General features: G+C 40.8%; 1 long non-coding RNA gene across 2 annotated transcripts; it reads right to left on the minus strand.

The window, feature by feature from the left end:
* Positions 1–4,473: 4,473 nt before the first annotated feature.
* On the minus strand, positions 4,474–10,245 carry LOC310860673. Of its 2 annotated transcripts, none has more exons than XR_014569412.1 (3): positions 10,164–10,245; positions 7,337–7,414; positions 4,474–4,791 (listed from the first exon to the last, which is right to left on the minus strand). It is a non-coding gene; the product is annotated as an uncharacterized lncRNA (long non-coding RNA). The 2 variants fall into 2 exon arrangements; XR_014569413.1 differs by lacking the exon at positions 10,164–10,245 and adding an exon at positions 8,172–8,272.
* Positions 10,246–18,719: the final 8,474 nt, after the last annotated feature.

Consider the following 18,719-nt stretch of genomic DNA (forward strand, 5'->3'; position numbering starts at 1 on the left):
AGTAACAGTGGAATATCTATATTATGAGACTATACATATAAACTATATACTACTATGCTATACATATGTACTATGGCGTGCTATGACTATATACAATGCAATTATAGTGTCGTCTACATAACATGCTATAAGTCTGTATCAGATGCTATCTAAGTCTACAGAAATGCTATCTAAGGGGGTAGGGTAAGTGCTATGGGCCATGATGGAGTCTAAAAAGGTGGGTTTTCAGACTACGGCGGAAGATTGGGAGTGATGCTGCAGTTCTGACTGCAATGGGAAGTGCATTCCACAGTTTTGGAGCCTCCTCACATCATTAACTATTTAATACAACTCAATCATCAGATGTAATAGACCAGTGATTTCTTTTCACCACTAAATATGATACACAAAACCCAGTTACAATCTCACACACACACACACACACACACACACACACACACACACACACACACACACACACACACACACACACACACACACACACACACACACACACACACACACACACACACACACACACACACACACACACACACATGTTTTTAAGTTTAGTGTTGCCCATTGGTGGACAAAGTACTGAACCCCAGTACTTGAGTCAAATATATAATATAGATACTTATATAGATATTTGTACTTGAGTTTAAGTACTGCAGTAGCCTTTTATTCAAAAGTACATGCTTAAAGAAAATAGAACAGAAATGAAAAAGTAATTGTTTTTGTCTTTGAAATGTAGTAAGGTAATACGTATAAAAATACACTGATACTCATTACTCAAGTAAAGTACAGATAATAAAAAAACAATACTTAAAGGATGACTAAACCCCTTTTCAACCTATACACGCCCTGTATGCAGATTTAAACACCCTGTACTGCCTTTAGTGCCTTATTTACTACAACACAAACAACCTTTACAATTGGTTTAGTCGCCTTTGGTTCAAGATTCATAACTTGTAATAAATATGCTATTGGCTGTTTGTATTCTTTTTGGAAAAATATAAAAAGATACTGAATTATTTTACTTATATTGACCCTATAAACAATTTTGTATAATTTTGTAAATGTAAGGTTTTGCCCACTCAAATGGTACCTCGTCAGATACGCAAAAAAGGCTATGTGGGGATTATCTGACAAGGTACCATTTGAGTGGGAAAAACCTTAAATTGTTTATATAGGGTCAATACAAGTAAAATAATAATAATAATTTCCATGAATATCTTTTTATATTTTTCCAAAAAGAATACAAACAGCCAATAGCATATCACAAGTTCTGAATCTTGAACCTAAGGCGACTAAACCAATTGTAAAGGTTGTTTGCTGTAGTCAATAAGGCAGGGTGTTTGAATCTGCATACAGGCCTCCCACTCCTCACTGGTGTGAAATCGGGTAGGAGAAACGGGGACGCGTCCAGCACTGGTGTTGACTATAGCTCAGCACCCGTGCCGTTCACCACTGGTGTTCAGGGCCGGATTTACAGTAGTCCAGGGGCCCCCGGGCTAGACAAAATTCCAGGGCCCCCCTCAGCTGCGCAGTGTGCAATTTAACCGCACTGCGAAGCTGTGTGGCCGAAAAAAAGTATTTTGGTTTAATTTTGGGGTACCCAGCCCCCAAAAAGCGAGACAGACCGACTAGTCGCTGTGCATGGTGGGCACCCCACGACACAGCAGAGCAGAAGCTCTCAATGTTTTAACCATAATACAACTAAATATGCAATAACTAAACACAAGTCTCACTTGAATTGGATTGTGATAATTTACAATCTCATCATAAAAGAAAAAATATATATATATATATTCTTTTTTCTTTCTTTTTTCCAGTCGTAAAAAAGCCCCCGGGCTGCAGCCCACCCTAGCCCAATGGTAAATCTGGCCCTGTTGGTGTTAACTATAGCTAAGCACCCACAACACAGCCAGAGAAGTGATCAGTGGAAGGCAGCGCACCTGCTCCATTATGCAGATCAGGCAGAAAGGAAAGGCGAAGACGAGGGAAACATTACAGATTTATCTCCTACTTTAATTCCTCCGATGTTGGGCAGCAAAAGGAAGGAAAGATCAGAGGTCAACGAAGCAGCAAATTAGCAGATCAGAAGACACACACACACACACACACACACACACACACACACACCCACACTAGTAGTAATAGTGTAAGCACTAGGCAGAGTATTAGTAGTATTATTGGTAGTAGCAATAGTCAAAGTAATACTTTAGCATGTTTCCATATGCAGTAAGTTATAGGCATGTACTGTATTGTAAATCGACAATTTAAATGGCAATCCAATTTGAATCGTGACCAAAAAGAAATCGTATTGTGATTCGAATTGTGAGTGAGTTGAATGAATTGTTACATGCCTAGTAAGTTTAGTACTAATAGAAAGATTGTGCAATATGTTTAATCTATTCACTCACTTGTGACTTCAGCATCTCTGACGTGAGGACTGTGACTGGGTGCCTGTGATGAAGCAGCAGAGACAAACAGACGGCAGAAATGAGAATTCATGGGGTCAGACACTGATGTTGGGGATTAGGCCTGGCTCACATTTAGTGTTCCAATTCAGTCCAAGGTTCCAGTTGGTTACCAAAGAGTATCTCTGCCCTCTTGATTCAACGTCTAGTAACTGTCACATGCTACAATACGTTTTTTTAACTAAATTATGTGCGTAAAGTGGCAAACAATAAAGATACATTTGCCCCTGTTTTTCAGTTGTACTGAATGAGGTTGAATTTTTCACTGTCATCACAGGACAACAGGTTTATACCAGGTACAAACGAGTGGGTGAAAATAGTTTGTGCAAGATTCCTAAAGCTATACAGTTCCTTTCTCCATTCCACCGCAAGTGGAAAAGAGAAACGGAATGTCCATTATTGGAGAGCAACCTAACCATATAACACACACTAATACAAATTAAATTAACGCACCTCAGTAGTCGATTCATTTCCTGTGATGCCACGTCCTGTGGGAAGAGACAAGAGTTATTTTAGTTGTGTTGTTGAATATACAATTCAGTTTGGGGGTCCTTGGGACTTAAAAACGTTTGAGAACCACTGACTTAAAGGGTGTAGGATAGGCCTACTTGGAGACTTGGTCATTTAGTTTAGCACAGCATTTGTACATGCACAATAAAGGTTCACATTTGATACCGTTTTTTGACCGAAAAGGTAACTATGGGCAGGGGCTGAAGCTTATTATATACCTTGTTAATAAATTAGTTAAAAAAAGAGAAACAAAAGCAAAACTAGAAGAAGTGCCCCTCGGGGCCCCCGGGCTGCAGCCCACCCCAGCCCAATGGTAAATCTGGCCCGTTGGTGTTAACTATAGCTAAGCACCCACAACACAGCCAGAGAAGTGATCAGTGGAAGGCAGCGCACCTGCTCCATTATGCAGATCAGGCAGAAAGGAAAGGAGAAGACGAGGGAAACATTACAGATTTATCTCCTACTTTAATTCCTCCCATTCTGGGCAGCAAATTAGCAGACATACACACAGAATCTCATAGAAAGACATTGTACAATATTTTTAATCTATGCACTCACTTGTGTCCCCATGTCCGTCTAGTGACCCGTTATCGGGTGCCTGTAGTGTTTCTGGAGAGACAGAGAGCTCAAACATTTAGCACCATAAACTAGCTAACAAGGTTCAAGGTTACTTTATTTTGTCTCCCAGGGGAGACATTTGTCTTGGACACATACGAACAATGTAAACGTACAATACAGTATAAAACACAGTGACTTGTACAACTCATTAGGCCTATACTTCACCCTCCAGCATAATAAATAAATGACAAATACAACACCAAAGCCAACATATCTAGTTCAACAAGAGCAACACCTTCTACCCCGTCTGCCCTCTGCAAGGACTCCGTTAAGGAGTGTAATTGACAGGGACAAAAGGAGTACTTGTACCCATATTTCCACGCATGGACCTCGTACCTCCTACCCGACGGCATTAACCTCTACTCCGTATAATACATGGCAGGGGTCAGACAGCCCTAATGCCCTTGTGGCTGAATGCAGCAGCAACGTTCAAACTACCATAAAGCCCTCAAATAATAGTGGAGGATGCCAGGGCTTAGCCAGGGCTTAAAGCCCCAAAAACTCCCAAAACTGAAAAAGATTTTTTTGCAAATTTGCATTGATCTCATTAAATGACCCCTATGAAATCCCCAGGACTGAAATCAGTCCCAAGGACTGAGAACTTAAGCCCTGTCCATAGCAATGCCTGTGATTGCTTCCATTTAACCACAAGATCATTCACGAGGTCAGACACTGATGTTGGGAATTAGGTCTGGCTCACATAATAATTCCTTCCAAAATTCCTGGCAGGGATAAACCTGGACCAGTTGGCCTAACAAAGAGTATATCTGATCTCTTGACTCAATGTCTAGCTGCTGCCACATGCTACAATACGTACAATTTCATAGATGATGAACATTCCTTCTCGATAATTCAAAACAAACATGTATTGCCTTACCAACAATGAGCTCAACGAAAAATTCCTCCTGGGGGGATTCAGGAAGGACGCATTTGTAGATTCCTTTATCAGACTGCTTCACGCTGGAGAGTTTGAGGGACACGTTGCCTTTCTTCAATTCATCCTTGAAGAGGGAAGTTCTTCCCTTGTAGGTAAGAGTCTGACCATTCATCACATCCTTCCCATCCCTCCGGAAATGCACATATTCATTTGAATCCGTTCTGGACCAGTGCAACGACAGGTCCGTAGCGTCGGTGTTGTTACCAGCCTCGCACGGTAGAACAACATCATCTCCAACAGAAGTTTTCACTACCAGACCGTTTCCTGATAAGACAAAACAAAACATGTGTTTTGTCATAGTACTGTACAGTATGTGTGGACAAGTGAAAACAATTCTGCTTCTGCTACCAACAAGTAATAACTGAAGTTTAAAAACAGGCTCATATATGGGCCTGGGAGGTCTGCATTTATTTAACTATTTACACTATTCAAATAAAAATGTTCAGTATAGAAAAGGAACTTTGTATGCATGCAATTGTGTAATAACAGACTACATTAAAGGTTTAGGTGAGAATATTTTAATTAACAATTGCAGTATTGGACAATTATTTATTGTCGGATTTATGTAGCAAAATCACTTAACGCTGAGACACACTTAATATTTGTGTGTTGCGAACAACAATATATAAATCAACTAAAATAATCCACTGTCTAGCTTCCTGGCATGCTTTAAAGATGGTGTCAGCAGTTTTGCAATCAGTCCTGTCTGTATGTGACATGCGTGTATCTGTCAAATCTATAGATCTTATAGCTGACTGCATGAATTCTCAAAGCAAAAAGTAAAATAAAAACAAAACAGTCCATTGTGGGAGACATGGACATATTTTGAACACATGGGGGCGATATTATACAAATACATGTTATCCAGTAACAGATTTTGTCCTTTGCCCACTTAGAGCTATAGTGAGTGCAGGGCTCCAGACTTAACTTTTTCACAGGTAGCACTGGTGCCACCAGTACGTTGTTCAGACTAGTCATTGGTCCGACAAACGACAACCCACCTCATCCCTTAACCTAACCATAACCGCAAGCAGACGCTAGTCTGACATGTGGACGCATGTCGGACTAATGCTCCGTCGGAATTACATGCGGTCCCCGTGCCACCTACCTTTTCATTTGGTAGCGCCGCCACAAATTAGGTAGCACAATTTTTTTCTTTGTATAGTGGCATTAATACATGACCTTATCATGCCCCCACATCAGGCACCATTTATTTATGTCGTGGTTTCCACCATTAAAGGTTTGAATCATAAAACCCTCCTCAAAGGACACCGTGTAAAAAACAGCAACCTACCAGTAAAAACACTGTCAATTATTTCAACCCAACACAAAGTCACTCAAAGTCAATACTTATATTCCACACACAGAAAATTAAATGCAGTCCAAACCTTAATAAAAACTTTGGGAAAAAGTGACAACTTTTAAAATATCTCCATTATCCAAATTAATTCCTTATAATATTCTTTACATTTTGTAAAAGAAAAATTGCTCTTTTTCAATGTGAAATGCCACCAAATTCTTAATCCTTTTCCTTGACATGTGCACGGCGTGTGTCCACATGTCAGACTAGCGTCTGCTCCCGTGCTTGCGGTTATTGTTAGGTTAGGGGATGAGGTGGGTCGTCGTTTGTCGGACCAATGACTAGTCTGAACAACGTACTGGTGGCACCAGTGCTACCTGTGAAAAGGTTAGTCTGGAGCCCTGCACTCACTAAAGCTCTAAGTGGGTCCACATTATGGATAATTACTAATTAGTATGGACTTATGGTTATTCGTCCCAACTACTCATTTAGTATTATTGGCAGTAGCACTGAAGCAGTAGTCAGAGTATAACTGTCATGTTATCGGGTGCCTGTGGCATTTCTGGAGAGAGACAGACGGCTCAAACATTTAGCACCATAAACTAGCTAACAAGGTTCAAGGTTACTTTATTTTGTCTCCCGGGGAGAAATTTGTCTTGGACACACAAGACCTGCAGCATACATAAATACAATACAGAATAAAACAATAAGGCAATAGTAGCAGTAGTAGTAAATGTATAGTAGTAGTAAATACATTTATTTGTAGACAGATGCTAGGTGTGTTCATTGGACACAAAAAGCAAAGGCTTGCATGTTGATGACCATGAACAACGTTTAAAGGCATCTTCAATCCTGTCTCACGCATGACTCGAGAGCCATCTGACAACCCAAGAATCTCTAGTAACTAGAGATTGTTGGATAGTAGTCTACTCTATAAGTCTGTCTGACTGTGGAGAGCTCTATATCAGTCTGTGTGTATTGACCTAATTCTTGGCCATTGCCCAGATGTTTTTTTTCTCTGTGTGCTGCTTCATTCAATATCTGTTCTCTTCCGCCCGAGCGACTCGCCTTCTGCACAGACAAATGCAAGGTTCACTCCCACAGTCCCACATTCCCTGGGTATATGGTATGGCTTTTTATTTTCTTTTGAAACGAACACGCCTGGGTTTCCGAGGCTACTGCAGTTGTAATGCAGATAACCAGCAGTGTTGCCAGATTTTGCAAGAGAAACAAGCGGCCAGGTCTATGAGAACAAGCGCAAAAGAAGTGACTAGTCTAAGTTTTAGATCAGTTATTTTGAAATAGCAGTTCTAGAGATATATTTTTGAATATTTTTAGAAACATTGTATGGAGGGTCCCCGACACAACATGACATATACCTTAGTAATCGGGTCCTCAACATCCAATAACAACATTAGGACATAAGCCAAAATCAGCAAGTTCACTTTAGTAACAAGCCCAAAATAATATAGACATGGCAACACTGGTATACAGTGTAGTGACGTTTACCTCCAGTGCAGCAGGGCAGAAACACAACTGCAAAGAGTAGAGTAGAGTAAATTCTAAGTGGGTACGCCATCTTCACATCTAAAGAAACAAACAACAAACAAGCAAACTTCATTAGCATGTACAAGTAAAAAGAAAAGCTTTTGGCTCTGTGTGTGGGCAGGTGCCAAATCGAGCTGGCAAGTAAAATTAGAATCTCCATGAAGCTTGTCAGCATACTGAAGAAGCACAATGTACTCTAGATGGCTATGTTGAAACCATTAAGTTTTCACTTCTTCTTCTTATCGTGTCCACAAGACAGTCAGTTACAACACTTGGCTAGATGTGGTTCAGCCACAGCTGAACACCTGATTGCTGTCCCTTCTCATTGAACTCTGCCAAGTCCGATGCTGTGCAGGGATGTTCCAGCAGGGGGCATGTGAGGAGGTGCTGCATGGTCTGTGTGGCCCCAACACCAGATCTTAATCTATTTAAGCATTTCCACACATGCGTAAATACTAAATAGATTTTAAGATCTGGTGTCGGGCGAGCAAAAGCCACTCTCACAAAATGGGGATTTTCAGACCATGCAGCACCTCCTCATATGGCCCCCTGAAGTTTTCACTGTCAGTGGATCAGCACCATAGCAGATAACATGGCCTAAGTGTGTTTTGTCTCACAGTATTTCCACAACTCCCATTAAACATGTACAGAGCAGAATAAACATAAAACACACTACTGAACTACTATGAAACTGAACGCACCATAACCACCAATATGTTTGGTTGTATGACAGTGACACTCCACTGCTTCACATGCTCTGCCATGGACACCATTCACTTGAATGAAACATACTCACCTAGTGCAACATTACGACTCTATAGGGACACAACCTCCTGTACGATCACGTTCCCACTGTCAGGTCCATTAACGGAGCACAAAACACACACTAATGAAAGTTAACTACTCTGTGGAAGTTACTGAAGTCACAGGGAAGCAAGCAGTTCAACCCTTTTGTTAGAGGGGAGGGATTCTATGTCTCTCTCTCTCTCTCCCCCCCGTCTCTGTCTCTCTCCCCACCAGGCTTTTCCTCACGACAGTCTGCTCCTAGCCTCCTACAGCTTGCGTTCACATTGACATGTCTGTACATCAGTAATAATCTTGTTGTATAATATGTTCATATTTCAACAACTCTCGCAATGCGACGTCATAACAAACATAATACACATGTACGTTGTCATGTAGCACTAGTACAGCAACAGTATAATAATACAAAGGGCATAATGTTAACAGTGGATACATTATTCCACTGACACATCTGGAGCTTCATAAACCCGTCTGCTAGAATCTGTGAAGTTTATGAAGGAGCCAGGGATTCCCCTAGAAGCGTGAGCAGGTTTCATTGAAATGAACAGCGGGCAGCGGCCATGTTTAAGTGTCATCTGCAGTTCTTATTATACCTCCATTGTCAATAGCGCACAGAACGTGGAGTACAGTGTTAAAATGTGACAGTCATAACAAAGTAGAGGTCTTAATAGCAGAATGGCCACTGTGTGAAATGTGAATATGAATGAACAAGAGGGGCAGGCTAAGCAACAGAATGCTGACAGAGAGAGAGAGGCGGGCTAAACGATAGAACCCAGCTATTAATGTGTGTGTGTGTGTGTGTGCGGCTGCGCGTGCCTGCGCGTGCGTGTAGCCCTGTTAACTTGACAGTGAGTTACCAATGTACCGGTAACATGTTTGTCATTCAAATAATTATAATACATTATTCACACACACATACATACACACACACACACACACACACACAGAAAGAGGTGGAGATAGAGAGGTGGGGTTAACGATAGAAGCCCGCCCTCTTAACAAAAAGCTTCAACAGGCTTCCCTGCAGTCTCAGTCACACTGGACTCACTCAGTGGACTGACAGTCTGCACTCTGCAGGGACTACATGACGCAAGTCACTATGGTGAGTAATAGCTCATTTATTATAGTGAATCATTTCGTTCTTCTGCATCACTAGTCTTGATTGGATGATTGATTGACTACTTCATTGATTTAATACTGCATGTTTTTATTGTCCAAAAAAAACGGCTGAGACACAAACTTTTTTTTAAATAATAAATATATAATAAATCATGTGCAGATAAAATACGCGGGCTGAGCAACATAAATCCCGCCCCGAGGGGGAGTGAGAGAGGCGGGCTAAGAAGGTTGGACTTATCTTCCCCATGTGACTCTGGAGAAGACTGGCCCATCCTGCCCTATGATCCTGCCCCCTTTTAGGAGAGCCGGGTGCAGAGGATTCCTCCAGGGCGGAGGAAACATTTAGGCTAGCTAAGCTAAAAACATTTGGCTAGGCTAAAAACATTTAGCTAGGAGCCGGAGGGCTACTTGTCTTGTAGCAATCTGAGAATCCATCGGCAAAATAAAGGAGAAACATCGCCCTCTTCAAATTTGATTTAGTCAGTCTTTTTTACCGGACTTTTACTTGTAACAGAGTATGCTTATTGTAAAAAAAAAAAAGAGAAAGATAAAGTGAGTACTTTTTCTACAACTGTGACTGACTGCTGGCAAGCAATGAATGAAAACAGTGTAGCACCGGCTAATGCGTGCTAATGGATACCCGGCTACACGCACTGTACACTTGGAATAATGACATCTCCTGGCTTTAATATTTATTTATTATAAATCTGATTCCAATTCAGTCGCCCGCGGCCCGCGTAATGTTCTTTAACGGGCTTTTAAAGAGCACACTGACCTACTAGTTGACCAACTACTATGTATTCGACATAAATATCTGAATCAATCATGACAACTTTTAGACAAGTAAGGACAAACGTTCACTTACCCAAGATGAATATGTTGAATAAATGTGTGTTGTGTAGACAGACAGACAGACAGACCCAGTCACAGCAGTGAAGTGTGCTGTTGCACTTGGAAGGAGTCCCCGGCGTGTGAACAACTGAACATAGAGAGCTTGCACCATTTCCGTGCATCGGACTGTACCAATTATTAGTCTAAAGGAGGGGCGTTGAGTTTCAGAATGGTGGGCAATTTTGGGCACTTTTCCCCCTTTTTCGATCTGCAGTATCAGTTCACCATTTCTCATAAGCGTCGCTGCGTCTGTCTTCGCCTAGCTGTTCTCTGCCCATCTTTGTTTTTTTTGTACCCTGACTGCACTGGACTGGTCTTTAGTACCCCCCCCCCCACCTCACCTTTGGATGGTCCCGACTCACGGGAAGAGACGGCCCTCCGTGACGCGAACATCTTTCGAGACGTCACGGACATCTTTCGAGACGTCACGGACCATGGAAGGGCAACAAAAACAAAAAAAAGCAGGCAGAGGCCAGGCAGAATAGAACATGTCATAATGGAACATTAATTTTTGTATAGTAGCCTATGTAGAATGGGTACATTTCAAAATGTACTTTAAAACGAAAACACAAGTCAATACAAAAACTGCTACTTTGTGGACAAAACCATGAAAAGCAAGAATTGTTTATCAGGGTCCTCCATTTTCAATTCAGCAGTGGAGGAGTGGTGATGGGGGGGGCTATTCATGCCTATATTTTGGTAAACATTCAGCAAATATAGGCCTATCTACAAGCTCACAACACCTCACGTTGTGAAATTGTGGATCAGCTATTTTCAGTGAAGAGATTTGAAAAAGAAGGACCCAACGAAATAACAACTATAGATTCAATGGAACACAAGTTATTGTTTTCTATTTTCTGAAAAATAATGGTTTGTGTTAGGGATGAAGCGATCGGACAATTTGGCTGATATCGATATCCGATATACCGGTAATTAATTGCTATTATGGCCGATAAACCGCTATAACCGATGTCGATATGATCTCATTCTATATTAAATAAATATATAATTATTTTAGCCATTCTGAAAAAAAGGCTGAATTTAAAGAAAAGCAATGCCTTTTTAACATACAGGATATGTAACAGGAAAGTTCAGAATAAACAGTAAAAAGGTCAAAATCGTCAGGCTTGGTATCAACATCGCAGTCCGGTATATTCTCGGCATGTAGATTTATATTGCATGATGACAGTCCTCACACAAAACCCCAAAACCCTCATCAACCACGGTATACCTGCATGTATGCACCAATATACAACTTTGACAGTCACACACCTCAACGCAAAACTGCAGCAATCATCAAATATGCCTTTAGAGATAATATTCCTATGGGTCTAAAGAATAGCCAAACCGTCCGAAACGGTTGAGAAATGACAAAGTTACCGCGTGGGGGTCCCTCTACTGTACCCTTCACTGTACTGTACTGTACTGTACTGTACTGTACTGTACTGTACTGTACTGTACTGTACTGTACTGTACTGTACTGTACTGTACTGTACTGTACTGTACTGTACTGTACTGTACTGTACTGGCACACCCAAAACCTTACATTATATACAGTTAATATGTGCGTGTATTTGTGTGTGTGTTTACCCGGGTTCGGATGGAGAGCCGGGTTGTGGGTTTAGCTGGCTTCGGGCCTGGCACCCCAGTGGGGGCCCAAGGCCCCCAGGGGCCGCGTGGAGAGCCGGGCAAAATGCCACATTGTGTGTTTTTTACGCTTTTAGGTCGCACACAGGTGGTGAAAAACAACCATGCTGTTTTCGTGCTCAGACGCACCCAGCCACCCACCCACACACTTAAGGAAGTGGTTGCACCACTTAAAACTATATCTGCTGTATAATGCTATATTGTCATCCAAACAGGACAGGGCTTCAGGCCTATACCAAAATGTGTCTGCGATGCATTCATTGCAGTGGTTTTCAACCTGTGGTCCAGGCCAGGGACCACCAGTGGTCCTTGAGGGGGTCCCAGGTGGTCCTCATCTAAATGATGGAGTTATAGTAACCAAATAAAACGCCTGTGGTTTCAGAGGATAATAGTAACCAAATGGACCCTTATTAAATGTTTGATGAATTGAAAATAATGGGCCTATTGTAAACAAGTGTAATGCTTTATGGTGTTGTCCACTCACAGTTAACAGTATTTGTATTGAGTTGTAATTCTGCAAACTGTTACTAAATCAATCAATCAATCAATCAATCAAATCTTTAACTCTCAAGAGTTCAATTATTGTTAAACATCTACATTACATAACTCCCTGTGATATGAAAAGGGTTGAAAACCACTGCATTATTATTGTTGATTGGTATATCTGTTATCATTAACCTGAGGTTGAGGCAACGTGGATGGGGATGGATAGTAATATTGAATTATACTAATTGATTTTAATTTTGGACATTTTCACACATCCCTAAATGCAATACAAATTTCTTCACAGATTCTTCTGCTATAGTGTTTGTACAATGTTTTAAATTGTAGTAGGCCTTTGACAATAACAACAAGGTTTTAATATCAACAATATTTGGACGTTGGTTAGCAAACTTGGGACAATGAATATTAAATTTAGCAAGACTTAAAGAGAAGAAGTAGCAACAATTTAATTGATTGATTGAATACTTTACAGTTTTATTAATGAATAGCCTAATGAAAGGAAAGGAAAGGTACTATGTTTAACCAGGGTAACTGGACTAAGCATCAGATACTTGTTTACAGCCAGGCCCTGCTTATTTCATAGAACATTTCATGGTAGTGGTTCAATGCCTTGTCCAAGCAAGGGCACTTCAGCGGTGGTAATTTTTAACGTGTCGGACCGCTGATTCAAACTGGCGACCTTCCGGTATCAAGACCGCTCCGCAATCCGTTCGGCCACCGCTGCCACATAATGCTCTTCTATTCAATCTAATAGAAGAGTCATCATTATTGATGAACAAAGAGGCGTTTATATTCACATGGCGATAGTGACTTTTAACGTTAGGGACAGCATGAACATGACCCAAGTAATAACAATATATACCCATCAAACTAGCTCCATCAGAAACTGTAGTGAATTGTTTAAAGGGAGGGAGAAGATTGGAATTGGGCCAAAGTATCACATTACATGCTGCAGAAGTCATGTGATTCCAGTAAACTGCCTGTATTGGGCAGGGGAAAACCTAGTGCTGAAGTGCAGTGACAAATCTGGCACGGCTGGCACCCAGACAATTTCAAATATGTAGTATAGTACGTTGGGCCTCGGCTGCTAAAACAAAAACACAAAATAATAAGTCACAGCCACTAAACTAACAACCAGGGGTCTTCAACGGGGGGGGGGGGGGGATCCTCAGAGTCACTAAAGTGGGGCCGCCAAATGTTTGTGTGATAGCAACTTTGAATGAACCACTAATACTTGGTATAACATCCCATTGTAGGCGATATATTATTGTATGTCTTTAAATGTCTTGATGAATTGAATACCCAGGACCACAAAACAAGCCCCTATAGATAGGCCTATAGGCTGATTGTATAATCATACCACTGTACTGTTAATTAGGGCAGAATGGGATGAGCCAGCGGATGAGTTGACCCACCTCCTTTATCTAGAAAACTAAAAATCACATCTGTGTGAAGTATACAGTAAGTGGTGCAACTCTGTGCCCAGGGTGCCGGCCCGGTTCCGGCGAGCCGCCCCGCATCCGAAACGGTCGAGAAATGACAGAGTTACCGTGTGGGGTCCCACAGAAACGTGCCCAGGGGACCTGGCCGGTTCCAGCGAGCCGCCCCGTGTCCAAAATGGTTGAGAAATGACAGAGTTACCGTTTGGGGGTCCCTCGATCTACTGTACTGTACTGTTACTGTACTGTCACACCCGAAATCATCATATATACAGTTAATATGTTTGTGTGTGTTAGGCTGTGCAACAGTGACACTTGGTTGTGAAAACAAACCAAACGCTATTTTCGTGCTGTGTAGTCTTGTGACCTTAAATCTAGTAAGCGTCCAGCATTTATACCTAATACTTTTTGTCGGGTAAAATTTTATATAACAAAACAAAATGTACCCAGGTCTAAAATGTAATATCATACATTGGATATAAGCATGTGAATAATTTAGCAAAGAAATTGTCTAAAGTATTATTCCAGTAATGTGTTTCAAAAATTGTGGCTGTGGGTAAAATGAACCAAATGTCTGGGGGTAAATTGAGCCAATTACCCTAATGTGAAACACTATTCAAAACAGCAGAATTTTTACTAAAACAAAACGGGTCTCTGCCCTTTTGGCTTGATCCCTAATAATAATAATAATAATTGTAGGAGCGCTAAGGGGACTGCATCCTTTGTGTGAGGGAACAATGAGTCAAGACCACCTTGGTGTGGTAGACAGTATAGTCTGAAATGGAAACGCACAAATTGCAACGAAGACTGTACGAAAATAAAAACGATAACAAATTAACACATTAATACAAATTTTATTATCGTTTTGCTTATTGAACGTGTGTTTGTTTTGTGTTTCCATCTCAGACTATACTGTCACTATACTCACTGCACAAAAAGTCAGTAAAATTATTCAACTACACCAAGGTGGTCTTGACTCATTGTTCTGACAATCAGGGGCGAGTGCCTAATATCCCCCTTCCAAATGATATACAGTCCCCTTAGCTCTCCTACAATTATTATTATTATACAAAGATATCTGGTAATCTGGCTATCCATATAGCCTAGTTGACGTCTCTGAAATGTCGCTTTATTGCCTTGAAATATTTGTTTTCTGTGGTGATGTTTCTATGACAGTTCCAAAGAATATACAGTTACAGTCAATTATACCTTGCTTAATAAAACGAGCATATAATGCAAGACTAGCATATGTGCCCAAATGCTCACTTCCTTTTATTGCCCAGTGGGCCATTGCAAAGGGTCAATAAAGGAAGTGAGCATTTGGGCACATCGAGAAAGGGGCACATATAAGTCTTGCATTATATGCTTGTTGTTTTATTAAGCAAGGTATGCCCAGTCAAGTACCCACTCAGCTTTTAGTGACTAGTCAGTGTATTCAGTGAGTACCTGCATGCGCCCTCTTTGTTTTAGTGCCCGTTTTATGTACATTTCAGTTTATGCTATTTGGTTGCTATTTTAAATGGCAACCCACAAGAATGAACACCAAAATACTCGCCCCAAAACACAGTTGCCAACTACCTCGGAGCGGTATAGCCATAACTAAACCTAACCTAAAAGTAAGTACATAACCTCAGTAACGCTATGCCTATAACCCTAAACTCATTTCTAACCTTATCCCCAGTAAAATAAATACCAGAATACAAGAACCGCTGGGGTTTTTGCTCAAGCCCAAAAAAGTGGGCTTGCATGTTTTGAGGCCAGCCTATACGGTTGCTTAATGCGTCTTTCCTTTTTGTATTATTGATTCTGAATTGAATTGTAATACACACATTGATCATGTTACAAAGATTGCCTTTTTCACCATAGAAATATTGTGCGACTTAGAGCCTATCTGTCGTTGGACGATGCGAAAACACTGATCCATGCCTTTGTTTTCTCTCTGCAATGCACTTTTTTTCCTGGCCTGCCAAAGAAAACAACTGACAGAATAGCCCACAACTGCGGCAGCCAGGGTTTTATAAGCTCCTGTCTTTGGAATACTTAATCCAGGCTACTGAAATTCACTCTGGCTATCTTTGATGCCGTTCTTCTCACAATCCTACTGAGGTGGTTTTGGTCCTTTAGGTTCAGGTTTCCATACCAACAAATAATAATAATGGAGAAGGAGATAACTGACTCAATGAAAGAACTGTAGAACAGTTTCATTAAAGATTTATCAACCTGAAAGTTGGCAAGCTTCCTCAAGCAAAACTTGGAGCAAAAGAGGAAGCTCTCTCTCTCTCTCTCTACTGTTCGCTATCAATTAAAGGCAGAAAAGCCCCCCAAAATATCTTTAAAATATTAAATAAACTACTGCGACATAGTAGTATGCGTGTCTAATTCATTAATTGAGTACCAATGAAATAAGTGAATAAATAAGCTGTTTATTTTATAAAATAAGTAAAAAGTTCATACACACTCAGCCATGGACCAAGCAGTCACTGTAGGCCTACTGGACTCATTTGAAGATAATGTTGAGGTAGGAGTTGAGTAACAAAAGACAAATATGGTATATTAACATTATTGGCCGTCCAATCTCTGACGAAAACCTTTCCAGGTCAAACGTTGGTACTCATTTAATAAATTAGGAGCACATACTTTGTTGCAGTAGTTTATAAAAAAATAAAAAATAAAATATTTTTGGAGGATTTTCTGCCTGAACAGTAGAGATGAACAGGAAAAAGAGAGCGAGAGATCGAGAGAGACATTCAAGGTCGTAAGGAACGGGACTCAAACCCGCAACGTGATGTCAGACTCCTCAGAGCCTACTGTACAGTATGTGCCCGGACAGCGGTCCAGGCCAATTCAGTAACTCTTTGAGATCCGTTACTATACCCAATCCAACCTCCAAAGACATACAATATATATAAGATCAATTAATGTATAAGTCCTCATAAAATGCATATTGCTAAAATATATACATGTATAATGTGTGCTACTACTGGCAGCATGCACAATAAATAGGCCTACATTTGCTGCAGCCCAGTGGTTTGGAAGAGTATCGTTGGCCTAGAGTCGACAGACAAGTTTGCAGAATTACAGTACATTTCAAGCACAACTCAATACAAAACTGTTAACTGTGGACGACACCATAAAGCATTACACTTGTTTACAATAGGGTCCACCATTTTCAATTCATCATAACATTTAGAGACGTACAAATATACCCAAAAACAGGAAATCATCTTAAAAAAGGAAAAAAGACATAATAGTGATGGGGGAAAGGGGTGGGTGGGGGATTCAGATTTTACGGGGGCCAGTTTCGAATTGCAGCCGTCCGTAGGTGCCCTTTGAGAGCGGTTTCGAAGGAGTCAAGGGATTCGCATGTCTTAATCACTGTGGCATTCCACATTTTTGTGGCATAGGAGCAAAATGAATTTAGTCCCTTGTTAGTGCCAAAATCTGGGTTGCACATGGTTTGTTGAACTCCCTCTGGTGTTGTTGGTGTGGACTTCGTTGACATTAAGGAAGTAATGTAATAGTAATAGTCCTGTCTTTTGCACATACACACTAGCCAGGCTGAGGCTACATACACACACCGTCACACAACCCACGCAATGTACACAATGAGCCAATTAAGTGACATTTTCAACAATGTTGCTGATCAAAATGTTTGCTGAAGTCTGTGTACTTTGTTGCTTTCTTTCAGACCATACTGTCAAATGTCTTAAAGTCTGATCTTGTCAAGAGCAGGTCAATTCAAGTCTATATATCATAAGGCGGTGGTCCATTGTATTAGTTCTGACCGACATTCAGGGGCTAGTGCCAATTATTCACAGTATATATAGTTCTTTCAGTAACCCTCAGCCACACTGAGGTTTAGTGAGGTTATGTTTAGGAATAAGGTTAGGTTTAGGCATAGTTGTATCGAGGTTTAGGAATAAGGTTAGGTTTAGGCATAGTTGTACCGAGGTTTAGGAATAAGGTTAGGTTTTTAGGCATAGTCACTGAGGTTACTTTTAGGAATACCATGGTTTCGACCGTTCTTGTTCCTATGATTCAATAACACTCAGTCAGTAGGCTACTCTATGGGTAGGACTAAGTAACAGTATCTCCACCATGTATATGCCTATATGCGTGTTGCCATTTAGAAGAGACAGCACAATACATTTACCCAAGTTGTTGAAACTCTATAACAACCATTCTGTGGGTATGTCCTCTTCTAGGCCATGCAGTGGTTCCCAAACCCCCAAATTTGCACTAATTAGCCTGCGCACCCCCATTTGAAGACATGCCAGGGACCCCCATAAGAGAAGACTTTTATGCCTCTAGCAGTGATTCTCAACCATTTTAATTTCAAGGATCAATGTTAATTTAACTCTGAGAGTGTACAAATGGAACAAAATGGACCCACAGACCCATAATGGACCATTTGGTTCCAAACTATCATTTAGCTGGGGACTCCCTGGAACTTCCTCAAGGACCCTTGGGGGGTCCCCGGACCCCTCTTTGGGAACCACTGCTCTAGGCTGCCAGATATAAAAACCAAAAGTCTGCGTCCAGCTGCCTGTGAGAAGGTGTAGGAGTGGTTTGGTATGTAATGGACTTGGTCACTGTGACCCATTTGTGGGTCCCGACTCGAGTAAAAATCCCATCAACATATATATCTTTTTTTACATCAAATAAATGTAACATTATAATTTTAACAAACAAACAACACACAGTCAACAACCAGTCCTGTATGTTTGACAAGTTTAAATTATATTGAAATAAATGTTGTTTTTAAGGATAGCTTAGTTCGATTAGATAATTGTTCAAAAGTATTTATGCGTCTTAATTTAGAACAGTGCACAATGCACACCTTCTTGACAATCTGAATCAAGTCCGTCCAAGGCACAACACATGTGCCTTCGCATTGTTTTCAGATATGAAGATGGCGTGGCATTCCTTAAGGCTCCTTC

The sequence above is a fragment of the Protomyctophum parallelum genome (genome assembly GCF_964188405.1).
Source record: "Protomyctophum parallelum genome assembly, chromosome: 6".
Taxonomy (NCBI): Eukaryota; Metazoa; Chordata; class Actinopteri; order Myctophiformes; family Myctophidae; genus Protomyctophum; species Protomyctophum parallelum.